The following is a 23,523-nucleotide window of genomic DNA, read 5'->3' as shown; positions in this document are numbered from 1 at the left end:
AGCCCAAGAATACTGGAGTGAGTGGCCTAAACCCTTCTCCAGCAGATCTTCCTGACTCAGGAATCAAACTGGGATCTCCTGCATTGCAGGCAGATTCTTTACCAGCTGAGCTACCAGGGAAGCTCCAAGTTTCCTTTATCCACTTATAAAGATCTTTGTCAGAAGTAAGTGAATAATATATGTAAAGTCCTGGACTTTACATAGCGATTAAATAAATGTTAATTTCTTTATTTTCATAGATCAGTATTTAAACACTGAAACAGTGTATTCATCATTTTTTGAGAATTATGTTAAAAAGTCCAAATTTCTTTGACAATTTTTCTTCTTTTCATGTAATTAGTTAAATTAACGTTTTTGGTCTTTCTGTCTCTGTCCTGACTGTAAACTCCATGAGGACAGCAAAATCGTCTACCTGGGCCCTGGTTGCATTCCCAGATATTTACATAGAAATTGGTATGTAATAAGCAGTAGTATTTATTTCTTAAACAAGTGAATAAATACTACTTGAAAGTCATTCCTATAAAACTGTGGGTCTCTGGAAAGTGTCTTAATTGCCTGTTTTTCCCCAACAGAGGCCAAAATACCACAATATGTTCCAAGCAGCAAAGGCTACGAGAGTGAAAAAAATACACACAGATGGCCAGAGGCAGTTCAATTCATTCTTCTCCATTTCAGAAAATAACTCCCGAAATAGAATACTTTTTTGGCGAGGGATATTTTGTCTTGTGAGGTGACTGACAGTTCAACCATAAAGGTCTTGGTTATGAATGTTGTGACTATCAGTTTTTATAAGTTTATTCTGAATGGGCAGGGCATTCCTTTTTCTTCTGTAAATTTCTTCAAGCTTAGTGTCTGTTTAACTTCGTAAAAGCACCTTGTGCCTGAGATTCTGGCTATTGAAACCATTCAAAAGAGACTCTGAATGACATCAAATCAGATCTCTACAGGAGTGTCGCAGAATAAAGGACTGCTTATATACAGTTCTTTATATTGATTGAACCCAGAAGAGTCCTTCTGAGAGGCATATAAGTACAATGACAGGAGGTGAAAATAACTGGCTGGCTTCTTGTCTGGCATGTTAAGCCAATTAGTGATAAAGTACACCTGGAAGCTGAGTTTTTTCCATTCCATTCCTGTTTTCAAGAAAGGTATACTTAAGAAATAAAGCTGAAAAGAAAGAAAGAGCAAGAAATGCATCCTGTTTTATTTATTTATTTTTCACCATCTTAAAATTTTCCTTCAGAAATAAATGCAAGAGTGTGTTTTTGGAAACCATCTGAAAAAAAAAAAAATGTGTGCTTCTGTTTCCAGTAGGACTTGAGCCAGGATTGAGATAATATTAAGTTTAATTGACAGCTCTTCGGCACAAAGACTAAAAATTCAAATCCTAATTCCTCTCTGCAAGTGGAGTTTTTCTTTAAGATTGTTAAATAAATATGTTTTCGGAAGATTGTAATTAAGTGTGAACAGATGGTGATTTTTAGCTGAGATATTAAGTCTAGGTATTTAATAGAATCATTTTTCTGTTGGACTCAGTAGGTGTGATGTAGTGTACTGGTTGGCAAGACATCAAGTTTGTCAAAGCTAATTGGAAACTATGATAGAGATCAAATTCCTTATATGGTTTTTAGGACTGAAGAAGGGTTACAGTTAGGAAGAAGATTACAACACCATACTTCATTATGCCAAAACTTATGCTAGGAATCTGTAGACTCAAGAATGCCAAAACAGAAATATACTTTTTCCAACAAACAACTCTGTAGTGGAGAAAATAGGGCACTGGATCCTCGGTCTTCTGACTACTGTGCCTTTTGCTGATTTAGTGACCTGGGGCTGGTCCTGAATCCCTCTGGGCCTCAGAGTTCCCATTTTTCAAATGGAGAAGCGTTGGAGTTAAAATGCGATTCAGTTATTTTCCAAAAGATCTTCCAGCTGGGATGGTCTTATTAGATCAATGGACACTCCTGTGGCTTTTTGCCCAGGCTAGTGTATTGTGGGATACTTTTGTCTTCTTATGAGTGAGTGTAAAGTGCTATTTGAAACTTTAAACCACCAAGATTTCAGTCAGCATCCTTCTCCTTTATACATTTTATATTTAAGAGTTTGAAAGGTTAAGGGATGTATAAGCTACAAATTTCAGAAAAATTCAGGAGCTGAACTCATAGATAAGAATATGTCAGGGGAAGTTAAGCAGCTCTGGGATTTGTAAAAAAAAAAAAAAAATTCCATTAGGATAGCATGAAGGCAGCAACCAGAACATTCCCCACTCCTCCTGCCCATGTGGGTAAGGTGAAGGACAGACTGAAGATTAAGATCTGGGTAGCACTGAGGAGTTTTCAGCTTTCATATACCATCTAGTCATGTTATGTCTGTAATATATTTATTAATAAATAAAAGTTTTCTCTGAAAAACATGTGGCCAGTGTGTAGGCTAAAAGATTTTTGGTTAGACCAAGGCATCAGAACTGTTGTGAAGGGAACTTCACAGAAAAGATAATATTTAATGAAATGAATGATCTGGGGAACTCTAGAAGGACAGGCATATGACCTAGGAGCAACTGAATATAAAATTTTACTCTTCAGAAACAATCATGAACAATTCAGAAACAGTAACATACAATTTCACTAAAGGAGAAGGAAAATCACGTCTTCACAAGCCCATTGTTTGCCAAGTATGTAAGTTACCTAGAAAGAGATAGTTATAGTCATTGTTATCCCCAATGTCTTAGCCTCATTATCCTAAAGTACATTTTCCTGCAATCACTGTCAGAATTAGGTCTGTGTTTTAACTAATGATGTTCATAAACTTGGAGGATGATGGCTTCTCTGAGAGGGAGCAGGAGACTTGGGAGATGGTAACACTTTCATGACACACAGCCCCCCATTTCCCTAGAGGGAAATCGGGGCTGTTAGAGCAACATTCCTACTTGGTTGTGGCTGAATCAGGTTGGGCACTGGACCCCTTCACCCAAAATCTCTGGATGCTTCTGTCTGAGCCTGGAAAATTGGCCAGAAGGATTGTAGGTCTGCTTTGGGTGGTGTTTCCTACAGTTTTAATTCAGTTCCGTTCAGTTGCTCAGTTGTGTCCAAATGGACTGCAGCACGACAGGCCTCCCTGTCCATCACCAACTCCCAGAGCTTGCTCAAACTCATGTCCATTGAGTCAGTGATGCCATCCTACCATCTTATCTTCTGTCATCCTTTTCTCCTCCTGCCTTCAATCTTTCCCAGCTTCAGGGTCTTTTCCAAAGAGTCAGTTCTCGGCATCAGGTGTCCAAAGTATTGGAGTTTCAGCTTCAGCATCAGACCTTCCAAGAATGAAAGTGAAAGTGAAGTCACTCAGTTGTGTCCGACTCTTTGCGGCCCGTGGACTGTAGCCCACCAGGCTCCTCTGTCCATGGGATTCTCCAGGCAAGAATACTGGAGTGGGTTGCCATTTCCTTCTCCAGGGGATCTTCCCAACCCAGGGATCGAACCTAGGTCTCCCACATTGCAGGCAGACACTTTAACCTCTGCACCACCAGGGAAGCCCTTAAATACAAGAATACAGTCTCTCAGAAAACCTCCTATAGAGACACAGAACTTCAGATCCAAGTACTAACATCAAAGATTTCAAGGGAGGAAAGGAAGCCAGGTTGAAAGAAGAAGGGAGAGGAGGGGGGGCAAAAGGGGTGGCCTTACAGACATCTCCTGCCACCTACAGATACCCAGGTGTTATGGGATTTTTCCCCGGGCCTCCAGAGAAGGGAGGACTGGAACTCGGCCCTACCAGAAATCAGACCAGACCAGAACCAGAATTCGAGTTCTCTGCCAAGAGGAGGTGATCAGTCTCCAATCCTCAGCTCAGGCTGAGGGCCCTTTGATGAGATTCCTGCATCCAGGACTGGGGGACTAGAAAAACGGGGAAGGATAGGAAGGGTTAAAGAGAGGAAAGAGAGAGGGAAGGGGAGAGAGGTCAATGAAGTCTCTTGTTCCTTACCGGTCGGAGCACTCTGGCCAGTTGTCCGCGTCAGGAGGAGACCAGGGACAAAAGGGTCCCAGTTGCAGCCGCTGAGTCTGGTCCATTGGCAGGCAAGCTGGCCCCTGAGTACCCCGAGTCGTCAGGATGTCAGTCTCAGCGAAGAAGAGTCCCTGCCAGAGTTGCCATTTGTTGCAGGAAGGAGGAACCCTTCCAGGGCCCGAAACTGGGCTCTTGTCTAACACTTGGAAATGAATTGTCCGAGGAGACACATGTGCTGACAAAGCAAGAGACTTTATTGGGAAAGGGCACCCGGGCAGAGAGTAGTAGGGTAAGGGAACCCAGGAGAATATTCGGGACTGATTTCCCTTAAGATTGACTGGTTGGATCTCCTTGCAGGCCAAGAGACTCTCAAGAGTCTTCTCCAACATCACAGTTCAAAAACATCAGTTCTTTGGTGCTCAGCTTTCTTTATGGTCCAACTCTCACATTCGTACATGATTACTGGAAAAACCATAACTTTTAGACAGACCTTTGTGGGCAAAATAATGTCTCTGCTTTTTAATATGCTGTCTAGATTGGTCATAGCGTTTCTTCCAAGGAGCAAGTGTCTTTTAATTTCTTTTTTTTGTTGTTGTTCTTTTTTTTTTTTTTTAAAATTTACAAATTGTATTAGTTTTGCCAAATATCAAAATGAATCTGCCACAGGTATACATGTGTTCCCCATCCTGAACCCTCCTCCCTCCTCCCTCCCCATACCATCCCTCTGGGTCGTCCCAGTGCACTAGCCCCAAGCATCCAGTATCGTGCATCGAACCTGGACTGGCAACTCGATTCATACATGATATTATACATGTTTCAATGCCATTCTCCCAAATCTTCCCACCCTTTCCCTCTGCAACAGAGTCCATAAGACTGTTCTATACATCAGTGTCTCTTTTGCTGTCTTGTACACAGGGTTACTGTTAGCATCTTTCTAAATTCCATATATATGTGTTAGTATACTGTATTGGTGTTTTTCTTTCTGGCTTACTTCACTCTGTATAATAGGCTCCAGTTTCATCCACCTCGTTAGAACCGATTCAAATGTATTCTTTTTAATGGCTGAGTAATACTCCATTGTGTATATGTACCACAGCTTTCCTAACCATTCATCTGCTGATGGACATCTAGGTTGCTTCCATGTCCTGGCTATTATAAACAATGCTGCAATGAACATTAATTTCATGGCTGCAGTCACCATCTGCAGTGATTTTGGAGCCCAAGAAAATAAAGTCTGTCACTGTTTCCATTGTTTCCCCATCTATTTGCCATGAAGTAAATAGAGGAAAACAACAGAATGGGAAAGACTAGAGACCTCTTCAAGAAAATTAGAGATACCAAGGGAATATTTCATGCAAAGATGGGCTCGATAAAGGACAGAAATGGTACGGACCTAACAGAAACAGAAGATATTAAGAAGAGGTGGCAAGAATACACAGAAGAACTATACAAAAAAGATCTTCATGACCCAGATAATCACAACGGTGTGATCACTCACCTAGAGCCAGATATCCTGGAATGTGAAGTCAAGTGGGCCTTAGAAAGCATCACTACAAACAAAGCTAGTGGAGGTGATGGAATTCCAGTTGAGCTATTTCAAATCCTGAAAGATGATGCTGTGAAAGTGCTGCACTCAATATGCCAGCAAATTTGGAAAACTCAGTAGTGGCCACAGGACTGGAAAAGGTCAGTTTTCATTCCAATCCCAAAGAAAGGCAATGCCAAAGAATGCTCAAACTACCACACAATTGCACTCATCTCACACGCTAGTAAAGTAATGCTTAAAGTTCTTTAAGCCAGGCTTCAGCAATATGTGAACCGTGAACTTCCAGATGGTCAAACTGGTTTTAGAAAAGGCAGAGGAACCAGAGACCAAATTGCCAACATCCGCTGGATCATGGAAAAAGCAAGAGAGTTCCGGAAAAACATCTATTTCTGCTTTATTGACTATGCCAAAGCCTTTGACTGTGTGGATCACAATAAACTGTGGAAAATTCTGAAAGAGATGGGAATACCAGACCACCTGAGCCGCTTCTTGAGAAATTTGTGTGCAGGTCAGGAAGAAACAGTTAGAACTGGACATGGAACAACAGACTGGTTCCAAATAGGAAAAGGAGTACGTCAAGGCTGTATATTGTCACCCTGCTTATTTAACTTCTATGCAGAGTACATCATGAGAAACGCTGGACTGGAAGAAGCACAAGCTGGAATCAAGATTGCCGGGAGAAATATCAATCACCTCAGATATGCAGATGACACCACCCTTATGGCAGAAAGTGAAGAGGAACTAAAAAGCCTCTTGATGAAAGTGAAAGAGAAAAGTGAAAAAGTTGGCTTCAAACTCAACATTCAGAAAATGAAGATTGTGGCATCTGGTCCCATCACTTCATGGGAAATAGATGGGGGAACAGTGGAAACAGTGTCAGACTTTATTTTTTGGGGCTCCAAAATCACTGCAGATGGTGATTGCAGCCATGAAATTAAAAGATGCTTACTCCTTAGAAGAAAAGTTATGACCAACCTAGATAGCATATTCAAAAGCAGAGACACTACTTTGCCAACAAAGGTCCGTCTAGTCAAGGCTATGGTTTTTCCAGTGGTCATGTATGGATGTGAGAGTTGGACTGTGAAGAAGGCTGAGCACTGAAGAATTGATGCTTTTGAACTGTGGTGTTGGAGAAGACTCTTGAGAGTCCCTTGGACTGCAAGGAGATCCAACCAGTCCATTCTGAGGAGATCAGCCCTGGGATTTCTTTGGAAGGACTGATGCTAAAGCTGAAACTCCAATACTTTGGCCACCTCATGTGAAGAGTTGACTCATTGGAAAAGACTCTGATGCTGGGAGGGATTGGGGGCAGGAGGAGAAGGGGATGACAGAGGATGAGATGGCTGGATGGCATCACTGACTCGATGGACGTGAGTCTGAGTGAACTCCGGGAGTTGGTGATGGACAGGGAGGCCTGGCGTGCTGCGATTCATGGCGTCACAAAGAGTCGGACACGACTGAGCGACTGAACTGAACTGAACTGAACTGAAATAGGTACTACATTTCCCATGTGGCCTTGTGATTAGCTGTGGCCATGTGACTAAGTTTGGGTCAATGGGAAGTGAGAGGGGTGAAAATATATCATGTGTAGGTAATTTTCTTAGTGATGAGCCTCTTGCCCCGGATGTTCTCTATTTCTTTCCCATAGGCTGAAATGCAAACATGCTGCTGGGGAGGTGCTCCAACCGTGTGCCCGAGGATACCACCCTAGGGCTGGACAGGGAGACTGAAGGGAACTTAGTTCTTGGAAACCCTTGTACATGGAGCTGGACAGGTCACCTTTGGGAGCATAAAATATATACATACTTTTTTTTTTTGCAAGGGAAATTTGTATTTACTTCTATAGAAAATTCTCCATAAATAGTATTTTCTTCATAGCTGCACTTTTGATAAAAGTGGGGTTTTTTGATAAAAAGATAACTTTATCTGTCATGATCTTGATGTCCCATTATTATTATTATTTTTAATTTATTTACTTTCAATGGAAGGATAATTGCTTTACAATATTGTGTTGGTTTCTTTCCTACATCAACAGGGATAAGTCATAGGCATACATAAGTCCCCTCCTTCTTGAACTTCCCTCCCATCGCCCACCCCATCCCACCCCTCTAGGTTGTCACACAGCCCCGGTTTGAGTTCCTGAGTCATACAGGAAATTCCCCCTGGCTATCTATTTTATATGTATATGTATATTTTATATGTATATGTGTCCATGCTATTTTATATGTATATGTATGTTTTATATGTTTCCATGCTATTTTATATGTATATGTATGTTTTATATGTATGTGTTTCCATGCTATTTTATATGTATATGTATATTTTATATGTATATGTGTCCATGCTATTTTATAGTATATGTATGTTTTATATGTTTCCATGCTATTTTATATGTATATGTATATTTTAGATGGATGTGTTTCCATGCTATTTTATATGTATATGTATATTTTAGATGGATGTCTCCATGCTACTCTTTCCATTTGTCCCACCCTCTCCTTCCCTGCCCTGTGTCCATAAGTCTGTTCTCTATGTCTAAGTCTCCACTGCTGCCCTGAAAATAGGTCCATCAGGACCATCTTTCTAGATTCCATATATATATGTTAATATACGATATTTGTTTTTCTCTTTCTGACTTATTTCACTCTGTATAATAGGTTTTAGGTTCATCCACCTCATTAAAACTGACTCACATGTGTTCCTTTTTGTGGCTAACATTCCATTGTCTATATGTACCACAGCTTCTTTATCCATTCATCTGTCGATGGACATCTAGATTGCTTCCATGTCCTAGCTATTGTAAATAGTGCTGCAATGAACATTGGGGTACATGTATCTTTTTCAGTTATGTTTTTCTCAAGGTATATGCCCGGTAGTGGGATTGTGGGGTCATCTGGTAGTTTTATTCCTAGTTTTTTAAGGAATTTCCTGACTGTCCTCCATAGAGGGTGTACCAATTTACATTCTCATCAACAGTGCAAAACTACAATGAGATATCACCTCATACCGGTCAGAATGGCTATCATCAAATCTTCAAATGATAAATGCTGGAGAGGGTGTGGAGAAAAGGAAACCTCTTACACATACTTTTATTTTCTTTGAGATCTATATTTCTGATCTCTCTGGTACTGAAATCCAGCTCTACCCTAAACAATACACTCACTGCATAGCCCTCTATTTCATTTTCTTCTTAGTAGTTATCACCATCTTGATTTCTTTACTTGTTTATGGTCTCTCTCCCTTCACTGAAATGTAATTTATATGAGAGAAGAAATTTTATGTTAACTTCTGAATCTCCCATGGTTGGAACAGAACTTGGCACAATAAATATTTGTTTGCTCAATAAATACTTGTGAATGAATGAATGAGTTGTAATTAGTAAATAGTGATTAATGCATTAGATATAAGAGTATCTTTGAGTGGATCATTACAAAGCTACTGAGGTAAAAGATAACTGAAGATCTGTAAGAATGTGGCTCTGGTTTGAATTGCATCGTCTTCTCTCACTGGCGAGTCAAATTGTTCTACCTTGCACCTCATACCAGCTTCACTGATAAAAGGCCAAGAAGGATGGCTGTTTTGAAAGTAGCAATTTTTTAGCTCTTCTATTGTTTCAAATGGGATAATCTGATGGGATAGGAAGAGATGAGAAGAAATGGGCAAAAGGTGACCAAGAGCAGTATGCTTATTCTACGTAAAACTTGAGGTCATGACTAGGGTGACGGTATTGTTTAGTGGCCATACTGCACACCTTGGGAGTGCTATGAATAATTAAACTGGCAGTAAGTGCAAACAGGAGCTGTGTGAGCAAAGCTGGGTTACTACCTTATTAACGCACAGAGAAAACTTGCTGTCTTTCTTTGAGAGACTGTCACTGTGTATTCGAGAAGAATGGCACTCTCCAATATTGAATGAGTGACAAGCTTACCACGAAACACAGAGTGCTCTTAAGTTTTCTTCTGTCACAGAATGTTTTGCTGAAACATGAGTTAGGTCACTCAGTACGTCAGCTCCCAGAATGGTTAACCTCCGCATTCATTCCACTTTGAGCCATTTAAGAGTAGGAACTAAAAGTTGACCAGTAGGCCACAAGACAAAAGAACCAATTATTGATAAAGGGTTTCAAGATCAAGAAGGCTTTAATGCAGCAGAATTGTTTATAAGGATTTACTTTAAGTCATAATCTAGAGGTGAAAAGGACACATATTAGGGCATCTATAAACTGAGAAGAGCAGCTGCCAGCTCATGGGAGATTAAAGCATTTCAAACAGAGGGTCATGGAAATGAGCAAAATATGAACACGAAAAAGAGATGTGATAGAGAGGAAAATAAGGAAACACTTTGCAAAAGGAAAGATATATTATATACATTGTGAGGAATTTTGTATATTATATACCTGGTGAGAAATTTTGTAAGTCATCAAAGTCACAGGGACCTGTTATGGGTTATGGTAGAGTCTGTGGGGTTTTTTGCATGGATTCTCAACAACCCTATAATATATGCAATGAGATAACAGAGCAGTGGGATTCATCTGGTCATTCATTACACACATATTTATCAAGGGCCTACCAACCCCTGATGAATTGTTGGTGTGACAGGGTTATCATTTTATTCTAGTGTTAGGATAGGTATCAATATATTAAATTTACTCAAAGAGAGATCACATAGATTCACACTTGGTTCAATACGTAAGAGTCATACAAATGAGGAACTCAGCCAAAAATGATGTTTACAACCAGTTCTGTAACGAGGGAAAGCCACAGAGGCGCATGGTGCCATGGTAACACTAATTTGCCCATCACACCTGTTCTCTGAGCCTTTTATCTTATAAGGAACGATGCATTCTCTCTCACAGTGAAGCAGGATGCAGTCTTGATTCCCACAGGGCCATGTTCATAAAATGGTGAGATTTTGGTGACTTTCACTAGTCAGTAAAATCCTTTTACCTGTGTTTACTATAATTGGCAGGGAGAACAACAAAGCAGGTGAGAGCCAACTCGACCTTGAATAAAAGAGTATTGTTGGGAGAAAATTTGGAAAGGCAGACCGAGGTTTCTGATTGAGTAAAATCCTACTGGGTTTCAGGGGAAGTGATCAATTTTTAGAGTAGGCTCTGGACTACAGTGGTTCTTACCATGCTGAAGAATACACTTGAAATGCAGATTTCTGGGCCCATTCCCAGAGATTCAGATTCAGTGCATCCAGGGTGAGGTGGAGAAAAACTGCATTTTCTTATAAGCTCCCCAGGGGATTCCTGAGCAAGGCATCCTTGAACCACACCTTGGGAACCACTGTCCCGGGAAAACCACCCCATTACCTGACAGCTTCTGATGGGATTGCAGAGACCTGAGGCAGCTTTTTGGAAGTAACCTAGCCGCATGCTTCCAGAGGACAAGCTGCTGCTTTAGTTTTCCATCCCTAATTAATAGAATCTGGAGCCTACAGTAGCTGGCATGCAATTTAGAGCTATTTTAAGCAAGACAGAACACATGATGTGCAGCTGGAAACCACTATCTTGAAGTATAAATGCAGCTGCAATTTGTATTCAGTGTCTTACAGATGCGGCACCGCAACATGACAGCATGTTTAAAGCCCGTAACGCCAGAGTGGTGACCTACAAGAATCTGATGAGCTCAACCTGCACCGGGACACGTGCAACCACTATTATTTCTTAAAGTTTATGGGCATGTAAATATGCAAAATGACCAAAGTTGAAGTGCTCCAGCTGTTCATTTCAACGGAGTGCTTTGTATTTTCCAAAATCACCCATGAATCTATGTGTTTTTGTTTTTCTTCATGGGCGATATTACAGTCACCATGTTGTATTAACATGGTGTCACAGCAGCTTTAACTTTCTGATACTTGTTTGCATTTAGTGAAACATGCCAGTGGAGAAATCTGCAGAGGATGACTGTGGCTGATTTGAAATTTTCTTGGGGTTCAACCTTTGTGTTTGCCTCACCTGGCAGAACAGCTGAATATACCTGTATGCATGTTTATGGAATTAGGCTAGACTGATTTTGGAGACTTCATGGAAGTGGCATTTGAAGAAAATGCCAGAGAGTGCATGGAAATTTGTGTTTGCCATGTGGTCCATCCTCCTCTGAGGAAGCTATTTCAACACAGATTTGTCACACTTTCTGTCACATGACTTTGTCATCTGGGTCATAACTGCCTAGATCAGAGACTGGTGCCCAAATCGAACACAATCATTTAGAAGAAGCTGACAATTAATCCATTTGTTTGGGGGATCTGAGTGAAAGATGTCCCCAGGAAGCAATAAACATCTGTGTTTGAGGCAGTGATCAGATGTCAAGGGCTTGCTCCTCAAAGCATGATCTCTAAGTCTGTGCTGACCTGTGAACTGTCTGTTACAGGTATGTGAAGAGACAAGTACTGACACTGAGAGGAAGAGTAAAAATTTTCAGTGATTGAGCATCACCAGAACATCTGAGCAGTTGTATTAGTTATTAGTTATCTATGAACACAAATTATCCCTAAACTTAGTGACTTTAAAAAGCAATAAATATATTTATCATTTCACACAGTGTCTGTAGTTCAGGAAATAAGGATTTGCTTTAGCTTCTTAGCTGCTGTTCCTTCACCTGTCCCATTTTTATTAGAATGTGTCTTCGCATGTGTCTCTTTGGTTTCCTCTTGTTTGGAACTCTCTGGGCTTCCTGGAACTGGATGTCTGTTTCCTTCCCCAGATTAGAGAAGTTTTCAGTCACTATTTTTCAAACAACTTTGCTGGCCCTTCTCCCTTTCTGAGACACTTACAGCGTGAATTTATAATGTGAACGCTACTCTGCTTCATGTTGTCCCTACTGTCCTTAAAATATCTCCACTTTCTAAAATTCTTTTTTCATTTGCTGCTCTGTCTGGATGAGTTCCATTGTTTTCTCTTCCAGCTCATTGATTGATTCTTCTACCTCATCCAAGCTGCTCTGGTGTATTTTTCAGTTCGGTTGTAACTTTTGTTTGGTATTTTCTTAAATTTTCTCTCTCCTGAAGTTCTCACTGTGTTTGTCTACTTTTCTCCTCAGTTCAGCAAGCATTTTTATGACCACTACTTTGAAATCTTCATCAGGTAGATTGCTTATCACCATTTTGCCTAGTTCTTTCTCAGTTGGGTTTTTTTTTTTTTTGATCCAAAGAACCTCTGAAAAAGAACTAAATGAAGTGCTGAAGTCCCCTCTGTGCACCCTCCTGTTTTGGCAGGGCCGTGGCTGCTCTGTGGTATGCTGGTGGGCAGGGCTGGCCCCTGGAATGGCTGTAGGGCCCAGCCCTGGCAGCTGCTGGGCACGGTGGGTGGGATTACTGCTCTACCATTTCTGAGGCCCAGCTGAGGTGCAGGGGTGGGCAAGGCTATTGGTGGTGTGTGCCTACTGGTGCTAACAGGCTAGATGGAGATTTCCAGGATGGCAGTGCTGTATTAGCAAGGTAGCCTGAGATTGCAAAAATGGCTTCCCTTAGTGACTGGGGGCATCCCAGTCTGTGGAGAATCCTATCTGTCTGTCAAATGCTTCAAGATTAGTAAGGGGGCCACCTTCACCTGTGGTTCATGTGTTTTTCAGTCGGGTGTGTTCGAGCTGGTTTTCAGATCAGTTAGTTTATGTGGGGGTCGTTTAAGGGCAAGTTTTCCTTTCCTTTCAGTTGTGTGATTTTCCTGGGCATATTCCCTGAAGTTTTGAAAACCAGGTATTTGGGGCTTGTCTCTCCTACGCAGTATCTATGCACACGCCTATGCAGTACGTGTGCCTGATGTGGAGCTCAAATCCCTTGCTCTTCAGAGACAGTAATCATACCTTTGTGATTCTTCTTGTTTTGGACCCAGGTCTGACTCTAACTTCCTGTTTGCTATGACCACTTTCCATCCCAGTGATCCAGGGGTAGGCCTGTGATTTAAACAGGCCAAGCAGAGACCTGCCCTGGGATTTTACAAAGGACACTAGGAGAGAGAAAAAGATTCTCCTTTTCTTGGATCATAAACCTGTAAAGACGGAATTTCCAATCAGCAGGTTCTTATGGCTCTTGAAACCTGTTTTCAGAGCAGAGAATGAAGCCAAGCAGAGAAAAACAAGATGAGAGGCAGATGGAAAGACCTGACATCATTGCTTGTGTGAATTCTGATGTTCCTGAAGCTAGATTCACCCCTGTCCTTCCCAGGTATATGAGTCAATAATTCCTCCTTTTTTATTAATTAACTAGTTGATAATTAATTTTTTAAGCTTAAGCTAGTTTGAGTTTCTGGACTTTGTAACCAAAAATTACTCACCATATAGTTGATCAGATCTAGCAATTTACAGAGTCACATAGCATAATTACTCATTAATTCTATTGTTCTTCCTGCCCATATTTGTTAGATGTTTTTATCCATAAATAGGAATGTTGGGGAAACACTGATTGGAACTACAAGACAAGATAGTAGCCACTTGCATGAGTTATCTTAGAACAGGTGGTCCTTGTAAGGAATGTGGAACGAACAAACTACCACCAACCAGAAGAATTTGAGAAAGATCCAAAGGAGAGAGGAGACGCCGGTCCTTATGTCCCACCAATCTCTCAGAATCCTTCTCACTGGACTCCTTATTAGCTGAGTTATGTGTGCATTACCAGAAAGGACCCTGAGTCAGGATGGTTGGCCAAGGACAACTTGGAAATTAACCTCATCACCATAAAACTTGAGACTGTGAGCCACGTGGCAGAGAAGTTCTCCTGGGTTCCCTTACCCTGCTGCTCTCCATCTGGGTACCCCTTCCCAATAAAAGCTTTTGCTTTGTCAGCACGGGTATCTCCCCAGACAATTCATTTCCAAGTTTTAGACAAAAATCTACTCTTGGGCCCTGGAAAGGGTCCCCCTTCCTGTGACAGGAAGATGTCTTCATCTATTTACAGAAAAAAATTATTGAGTACTAATTATTGTGCTTTGATTGTGCTAGATGGTAAGAGTTACAAAGAAGAGATAAAGTATAGCTTCTGTTCTTATGAGATTCACAGAGAGAGAAATACACAATGGCAGGTTACATGCTAGTAAAGAATTACTGGAAAGGACCTGTGGAAACAATTAACTGGCTCAGAGATTAAGGCAAAGATACCAGACAGAGCCCACTTGAAGTAGTCTTGTAAGACTAGGGGAGCTCCTCACAAAGGCTTTTTAGGAAGAGGGCACACAATTGGGACAGAGTCCTGAAGATGTAGAATGGCATCGTGCAAAGAAGTTAATACTGGTGGACCATGGAATATTTAGTATGCAGATTAGTTGAACAATCAGAACTTTTTATATTAACAATGGCTATTAGGAGAACCTAGAGTTGCTTTGATATATAAAAAGAATTTGCTCTACTCTGCTTGTTGTTAATTAAAGGGAGGGTTTTTTTTTTTTTGGCAGCAAAGCGACTATGCATAATTGGCTCCAGGAACTTTACAGATGCCATTTCAAACCGTAGGTGTTTGGAGCCTTGTTTAATGATGTCTTGGAACACAACAGAAATCTAGTTAATTTCAAGGATTGTACAGGGGAAAATGACTACCTTGAAACTGTTTGGAAATAGTCCTAATTGGCCTTAGTATTTTCCTATATTGACTTCAAAATATCAGAGCAAAACAAGAAGATATTGCGTTACAATGGACTTATTGAGAAATGCTCTCCCAGTAGGGTATAAAAACAGAGTAGTTTTGTTTTGTTCAATCATTGACCTCATCTACACTATTGAATCTCTTTCCATATCACTTGATGATATCCTAAGCAGATTCTATAATTTTCCAGTCATCTTTTGTAATTAAAAGCTTCAACCTCAATTCTGTCTAAATTTCCCCTTCCTACATTTCCCAGTGCAGGCTTCACCTATGGTTTCAAAGGCTGGTGTGGAAATGGGTCATGGTCTGCTTATTCATGCCTCCTCCCACTACTGCACGAGATGGCAGGGTGACAGAAAGTGTGGTCTGTGTTTGGGACAGAGGGAGACTTTTATGTCCCTCTTCTAGGCTACAACAGCTCAGCTATCAGATGAAGGGAGAAGAATAGAAAAAAGGGGAAATGTGTTTTTCCCTGCCTAGTGAGTATGCCTCCCCATTGGTTATAGGACCTTCTGTCTGTTGGTTTTGCCAGGTACAAGTGCAAGGTGTTCCACAAGCTGGTTTTTGGTGGGTACCCTGTGGGGGTTCCTCAGAGAGGATTGTGGCAGGCACAGTCACAATTGCTTAATGAGGGAGATCCAGCTCTTGCTTGAGCTTTTAACTCTTCCCCAGCCCATTTGGTTGTATTCCCCAAAGACTGAAGCAGGCTTGGTGTCAGACACTTATTTTTGGTACCTCCAGAACTGGGGACACTTGAAGCTTCTTGTTTCTTGATCTGAGTTCTAGTCACCAACTTCACAGCCACAACAAAATGTCCAACTTAATATTTTTGGTGCTTTTATTTTAGTGAATATTTTCTTTGAGTTAAGTAGAAGGGCCTCTTCAAATTAACTGGGTTCTTGTGGTCAGTTCTGGTTCTGGTTTTAAGGGCAGTATTGAAAATCAAGACCTCTCATCCTCTGTTCTCCTGCCCTATTCAAATTAGAGAAACTATTTGGGACTGCCCAAGGTACATTGGTCATGGGTACCATGACCCAATGTAAGGTACTCCCAAGGTAAGGAGATTAAAGGGATCTTTATTGATGAGACATTTGGGAGACTACTGCATATGCTTAGCTTGGAGAAGAAAAGATTCAAGGATTATATGATAACTATCTTCACATATATGATGAATTTCCATGTAGCATAGAGATTAGGATTTCTGCACCGAGAAAGTTATAGGAAGATTAATGTCATTCTATGTAATAACTCCTGAAAAGCAGAACTTTCTAAAGGTGAAATTGACTACCTCAGGAGGTAGTGAGCTCCTTATTATTGAAAACATTTAAGCCTTTTGGGCTTCCCTGATAGCTCAGATGGTGAAGAATCCACCTGCAATGCAGGAGACCCCAGTTCGATTCCTGGGTCGGGAAGATTCCCTGGAGAAGGGATAGGCCACCCACTCCAGTATTCTTGGGCTTCCCTTGTGGCTCAGCTGGTAAAGAATTCACCTCCAATGCGGGAAAGGTGGGTTTGATCCCTGGGTTGGGAAGATACCCTGGAGAAGGGCAAAGCTACCTACTCCAGTATTCCAGCCTGGAGAATTCTATACAGTCCATGGGGTTGCAAAGACTGAGTGACTTTCACTCCACTTCACTTCAAGCATACTTTGAATAATACTTGGTAGGGATGTTGTCAAGGGGCTTCAGCAATAGCAAACCATGAATTGACATTTAATATTCCTTTTAATCTTCTGGTTCATTTACTCAAGAGACTGACACGGTATTATTTGTTGTTTAGTTGATGTCCAACTCTTTTATGACTCTATGGTCTGTAGCCCACCAGGCTTCTCTATCCACGGGATTTCCCAGAAAGAATACTGGAGTGGGTTGCCATTTCCTTCTTCAGGGGATCTTCTTCCCCCGGGGATCAAATCCACATCTCCTTCTTGGCAGGCAGATTCTTTACCACTGAGCCACTTGGGGAGCCTGACACAGTATAGGTAATCATGTTAGTCAGTACTGATGAGGATTCAGAATATTGGTGGGATCAACATTGATCTAAGTTCTGATTCTCAGCTTTTCAGTTGAAAAACACAATATTTGCAGTTCTTTGTTACCATGTAAAAAAACACTTATTTTGATGCTAGAATGTTAATGTGTTTATTTTAATAGGCAGGATATGTTTTTAGAAGGAAAAGTTATGTCTACTTTTTAGGGTACCATTTTACCAACATAAAGAATTATGAATTACAAAATTAATTCATAATCAAAAGTTTTTATCCAGCAAAAACTCAAAACCATGTTATTTGATAGTTTCAGGAAGAACATTGAGTATTACTGCTATTCTTCTATTTATCAGTTCTGGAATATTGGTGTTTCAATGATGCCTCTTATGAAACAGATAACAATTAAAATTTAATTGAGGACTTCCCTGGTGATCCAGTAGTTAGGACTCTGCCTGCCAATGGGTTCAATCTCTGGTCCTTGAAGATCCCACATGCCTCAGAGCAACTAAGCCCATGTTCCACAACAAGAAAATCCACCACAGTGAGAAACCCGAGCATGTCAACAGGAGAGCAGCCTTGCTCACTGCAAGTGGAGATAGCCTAAGTGCAGCAGAAAAGAACTAGCACAACCAAAAATAAATTTTAAAAAGAAAAAAAGAGTCTTATATACAAGATGCAAAATTATAATTTAAAAAATTCATTAGGATTTTCTTGAACCTGAAGTTATTTCAAAGGTTAGCTAAAGAAATAAACTGAAGAAAATCGGCAAAATTTTTGAAAATGGATAGATTACAGCTATAGTTATATTTTATTAAAATGCTATAATAATTAAAACTGTAATGCCACTATTAAATTGGTTGATTGATTAATGGAAAAGAGTAGCTTGCTCCAAATAAACTTTCTTGTATAAAAGAATTTAATATATTTTTAAAAAAGCATCATAAATAAGAAATGTAGTGTTGCCATGAGGCAGGATAGATGGCCCCCAGGCTGAGCAGCTGGAGTTTGTCCGCCAAAATAGCAGGAGGGAGGAGAGGATGAACCCTGCCCAGATGAGAGATAATAGATCATATATTCCTCATTTTTGAAGTCAAGGAGACCTTCCTGACTATATATGTGCAGAAAGGCTCCTTGAAGATCAAAAAGGGAGTGGGTGCTATGCCATAGTAGGTGATGTCAACCTACCCATAAGCCTCTTCACTGGAATCCATTTGGCTGAGAGAGGCACAAACACACATGGGAGATAAACTAAATACAGCCTCAGAACCAGGCAAAGCAAAATGACTGGCCAAGGGAAACCTGGAATAAGTGCCCCCCATCTAAGTAATTGAGGCTACCATGAGGGCGCCATGTGTCTATCTACACGTATCCTTTTCCTTCCTGATAAACACTTGTTTTACTACTTTCCATCACTCTGTGAAAACTCATTTCTACACAGCTGATGGGCCGGTGCTTTGTCACTGGCCACTGGTCCCTAAAGATTTAGTGGCTAGGATTCAATGCTCTAACTGCTACAGCCTAACTTCAATCTCTGGCCGGGAGCCGAAATCCTGCTTCAAGCCGCAGTCAGCCGAGGCCACGTGAGATCTACCAGAGCTGCTCTAGGTCTTTGCTCAAAACCCTTCAACACTCACATTTAGCAAGAGTTAACATAAATCCTTATGTTAGGGCTCCAGAGTTAAGAAACAAAGCTATCAACAAACAAAAACTCAAATGGAATCAACTGGGCCCAACATGGCGACGAATCTGACCTCCAAAACATCCTGAGTCTCATTATACTTTGATTTTACTAATAAATTAGTATTTAAATGACATACCTACCTGCTGCAGTGACCAGATGTTAAAGACTGAAAAGAATAAAACATAGATTGTCCCAGTGCACCAGCATCTGGTATCGTGCATCAACCCTGGACTGGCAACTCGTTTCATATATGATATTATACATGTTTCAATGAGGGATGGTATGGGGAGGGAGGAGGGAGGAGGGTTCAGGATGGGGAACACGTGTATGCCTATGGCAGATTAATTTTGATATATGGCAAAACCAATACAATATTGTAAAGTTAAAAAAAAAAAAAACATAGATTGTACCCCACTCCCCTGAAGAAGCATTGCCCCTTTCCTGGTAGACTAATGCATGTGACTCCCCATCATTAACCTCACTCCTCCCTTTGTCTTTGCTCTTTAAAATTAAAGCCCTCTCGCCAGGTGGGCGAGAAGTTGATCTGTGAGCTTAGTTCCATTTCTCCATTCTTTGGCCACTGAATAAAGCTTCTGCTATGTCAACCTCAGCTTTGGTTTCCTTATGTGCCTGCCTGAACTGGAATGAAAAAAGAACTGTCCACCTCCCACAGAGCCCCTGCCAGGCTAGGGCCTGAGTAGGGTCCATACGACTTAACAGTAGGGAGGATTTACTAAGTAAATTTTAGTTGCACATACCTAATTAATACAAGAACATGGGAAAAACAAATTTAGATACATTTTTTAAAATCTTGAAAACATACCTTTGATCTTTTGAATAAAGCTGTCAACACTTATGGAGGAGAATGGACCTTCGCTTTAGTTTGACTCAACCTCTGTCTTCTCATCTGAGAATGTAGATTAGTTTAGAACTTATTTTTCCTCTGTTTCATTACCTTTTTCCCCTGAAGATTTTATTTTACTCTTTCATTTGGAATATATTCCTCTGTTTCATAATTTTGCTTGGCTCTCTGTGCTGGTTTCTGTGTATCCTGCTTCTTGGCTCTCTGGGCCTTAGATGAAACAGCCACCTCTCCCAGTCTTAAAGGAGAGGCCTCCTGTGGATGAAACTTATCATTCAATCCTGCCCTCGCTCTAAGTTTTCTCTCAAGCCTTTGTGACTGTTTCAGCTGTCAATTTTAGTTTTAATGGCTCGTGATCGTTGAGGTTGTGCCAAGACCTGGCAGTGTCCCAGAGGGAAGGATCTCAGTCCATACCTAGATTTGGGCTGACGGCAGCAGCTTTTAAAGAGTGCTGTGGGACCCTCTGTGGACAAACAATGCCACCTGCCAGGCAAGCAAAGGAAGCTGCAGCCACTAGGCCCTGAGCCACCGCAGCGGTGAGCCCTGAGGGGTCTCAGGATGGAGACCAACAGGCAGCCTGCCACCAAGCAGTCGCCCCCAGCAGTGCACTCTGAGGGGCTCAGGATGATACAGAACAGGATATTGGCCATAAAGAGTTGCAGTGCATATCAAAGGAATGATTTCAACAAGTCCAGGCTCTTGTACCTTCCCATGCAGAGAAAAAACACTAAAATCATTAACTTGATTAATGAAAGTAGGCTTCTGATGTTCCGAAAACCTGACCTGGTTTTTGTTGCAAAAATCCCTCTATATCCCGGCTCCTCCTTTACCTCCTAGACAGAGTCCTTCAGAGCTACCTGAGAGGATGCCTCCGGGGCTTAAGTCCTCAGAAAGTCTGCCGAATAAAACATAATTCTCAACTTTTAGGTAATGCATATTTTTTCAGGCAACAGCATGCAGAAGCCCTTAGAACCAGGACATCCAGAACTGTCCCCTGAGCAGCAGGGGTAAAAACTAGGCCTCAGACGAGTGTGAAAAATGCCCTGTGGGAGATATCGCGGGTTGTGGGGGAGGGGAGCATGGAGGGGCACAAAGATGGTGGCGCTCCTGAGGGCACATCTGTCCGAAGCCTCAGTACAAGTGCCAGACCTCAGGTGGCCTCTCAGACAGAAGCTCCAGGATAAGCAAATAGTCCTCTTTTTCTGAAACATGGGGATGTGTTTCAGTTGCTCTGTGCTGTGACCTGAGGGTGAGGGAGGCTGCCCAGAACGTTTCCTGTGTTCCGGTTCCATGGGAGCCAGGAGCGCAGGCCTGTGGACCACCAGAGCCCCAAGTTCCAGGAATGTCTCCTGAGCAGCAGCCACAAAGACAGCCTCAGGAGGTGGACAAACCAGGCCACCCACATGCGTGTAGAAGCTCCCTTCTGGGAGATTCAGATATGCTGTGTGTGGCAGAGGGGAGCACAAAGGTAGCGCATTCTGAGAAAAGAAAAAAAGATGGCGCCTGCAGACTGGACCATCGCCAGGTGAGCAGGAAGATGGTATCCACCAATGTCTGGTTCTAGAGAGCAACCCAGAAGCTCTCTTCAGTCCATTGCTTTAAAATTAGCAAATGAGTTTCTTTCACAGAAACTCTGGACGCTGTTCAAGGGACTGTGTCTGAGTCCGGCCCAGAAGCCTAGGAGTGGGTGAGTCAGTGTGCCAGCCCGGTTCAGAGTTGTTTCTCAGTTTGCCTGGCCTCGGGGTCCTATGGGTGTGGACCCCCTTGGTCTTCAAAGCCAGATGCTTTGGGGGCAGGTCATCAGGTTCAGGTCTTAATAGATGGGATGCCCCATGTAGGGTAAGAACCTTTGCTCTTCAGCCAGAAGCCCCAGGTTTTGCGTTCTCTCCCAATTATTGGTCCATATTTGGTCCATATTTCATATCATATTTCAAACTAATAATCCTATGTTGATTAGTTAAGCATTATTAATAAAAGAATAACAAAATCTAGATTCAAATAGAATATTTTAAATCTAAGCATCAAGAAGGCTTTTAAATTTCAAAGTTATAGAAGAGATACTAGAAAGTGAAAGTGAAGTCGCTCAGTCGTGTCCGAACCATTATTAATAAAAGAATAACAAAATCTAGATTCAAATAGAATATTTTAAATCTAAGCATCAAGAAGACCTTTAAATTACACAGTTATAGACGAGATACTAGAAAGAAAGTGAAGTGGCTCAGTCGTGTCCAACTCTTTGCCACCCCATTTATTGTAGCCTACCAGGCTTCTCCGTCCATGGGATTCTCCAGGCAAGAATACTGGAGTGAGTTACCATTTCCTTCTCCAGGGGATCTTCCTGACCCAGGGATCGAACCTGGGTCTCCCGCATTGGAGGCAGATGCTTTAACCTCTGAGCCACCAGGGAAGCAGATACTAGAGGCAAAGAAAAATAACTTGATTATTTAGAACTGTAAAACAGTAGGAAATAGTATTAAAAGGAAAAACTCGTCAAAAATAATTGGCAATGTATATGACAAAGAAAAGCTTAATTTTTTTTTTAACCAAATAGAGCTCATTCAAAATCATGAGAAAAATTGCTAGAATTAATGGACAGAAGGCATGAACGCACAATTCACAAAAGAGGAAAATCAAATGGCAAATAAACATATGGAAAAATATTCAGCTTCATTAAGAAATGTGAATTAAAATGAGATGTAATTTTACCTTCTAAATTATCAAATATTTAATTGTTTTGAAGACTGATATTGATGACAAAGCAGAGGAAAGCAATTTAGGAATATGTGTCAAAAGCTTTAAAATGTTAATAATTTTTTGGCCCTGTCATTCTATTTCCAGAACCTGTCTTGAGAAAATAATTCAAAGCTGAACAAAGATTTTTCATTTTTACAGAATATTGAAAATCATGAAAAAAATTTAAACCAAGAAATGAGGAAAGTAAGTTATAAGTTAAGTAAATTATCTCCATATTAAAGGATATTGTGATGCCATTAAGATTGTGTTTATGAGCAGTATAATAGTATGACAAAATGTTATTATGCTAGGCATAAAAAGATAAAAGTGTGTAATTCCTTGCAATATGCTTTACAAAAAGACTAGAGGAGGGTCATCAAAATATTAACAAAAATTGCCATCAGTGCCATCACTGTATTTTGGGCCATGTTGGATAAACCCAGCCAAATTCTTGTTTTTTGGCTCTGTTTTCTCTTGATGCCAGGTGGCTTACCACCCTTCTGTTAATTCATAATTTCCTCAGTCAGATGACAATAAATTCAATTTGATTGCCTCTTCCTTTCCATTAGTGATATCAGCAGGTGATCTTGATTATGTTTGAGACATTTTGGCCTCTTAATCAGGTTTCGGAATCTCTTTAGATTTTCTGAGAAACACATTTGCAAACAGATTTGGATGAAGTTCTTTTGCAGATGACAGCTGTCACTTATTAAGTGGATTCAACTAGCTTTCGTTTTACAGAATATCACTCTCTCGGTTGGTCCACAAATTCTAGGACTGTGTTTCTTTGGAGCCTATAGCCTTCCTTGTGATGATTATACCGTCTTTTATGTTTTGTCCCCCTCCTCACCCACATGATCTTGATTTTTTTCTTTCCTTGGCTACAATGTCAGGTTTGTCTGTTTGGAAGCCTGCATGTGCGGGAGGAAATTATCCAGCAATCTGACCCAGTTTAGAAATCTTGGTCTTCCAGTCAGGAAGGCAGGTAGGTCAGTCTCCTTGCTGTTCACTCAAGACTTGCCCTTGAACTCATCACTTTTCTTTGTTGAGCCATTCCTTTCTCTGTCAACGAGACCTAGATAGCAACCGTGGGTGCATAGAACCTGCTACCTGTTTCCCCGGTCCTAACAAAGATG

At 41.1% G+C, this 23,523-nt stretch overlaps 1 non-coding gene across 1 annotated transcript; it reads right to left on the bottom strand.

Moving 5' to 3' along the window:
- Nucleotides 1-21,988: 21,988 nt before the first annotated feature.
- Nucleotides 21,989-22,061, bottom strand: TRNAW-CCA (transfer RNA tryptophan (anticodon CCA)). Its single transcript has one exon. It is a non-coding gene; the product is annotated as a tRNA-Trp (tRNA).
- Between the last annotated feature and the right edge of the window lie 1,462 nt (nucleotides 22,062-23,523).

This window comes from Bos mutus, chromosome 11 (genome assembly GCF_027580195.1).
Source record: "Bos mutus isolate GX-2022 chromosome 11, NWIPB_WYAK_1.1, whole genome shotgun sequence".
NCBI classification, from domain to species: Eukaryota; Metazoa; Chordata; class Mammalia; order Artiodactyla; family Bovidae; genus Bos; species Bos mutus.
This window is presented reverse-complemented; position numbering and strand designations above follow the sequence as displayed.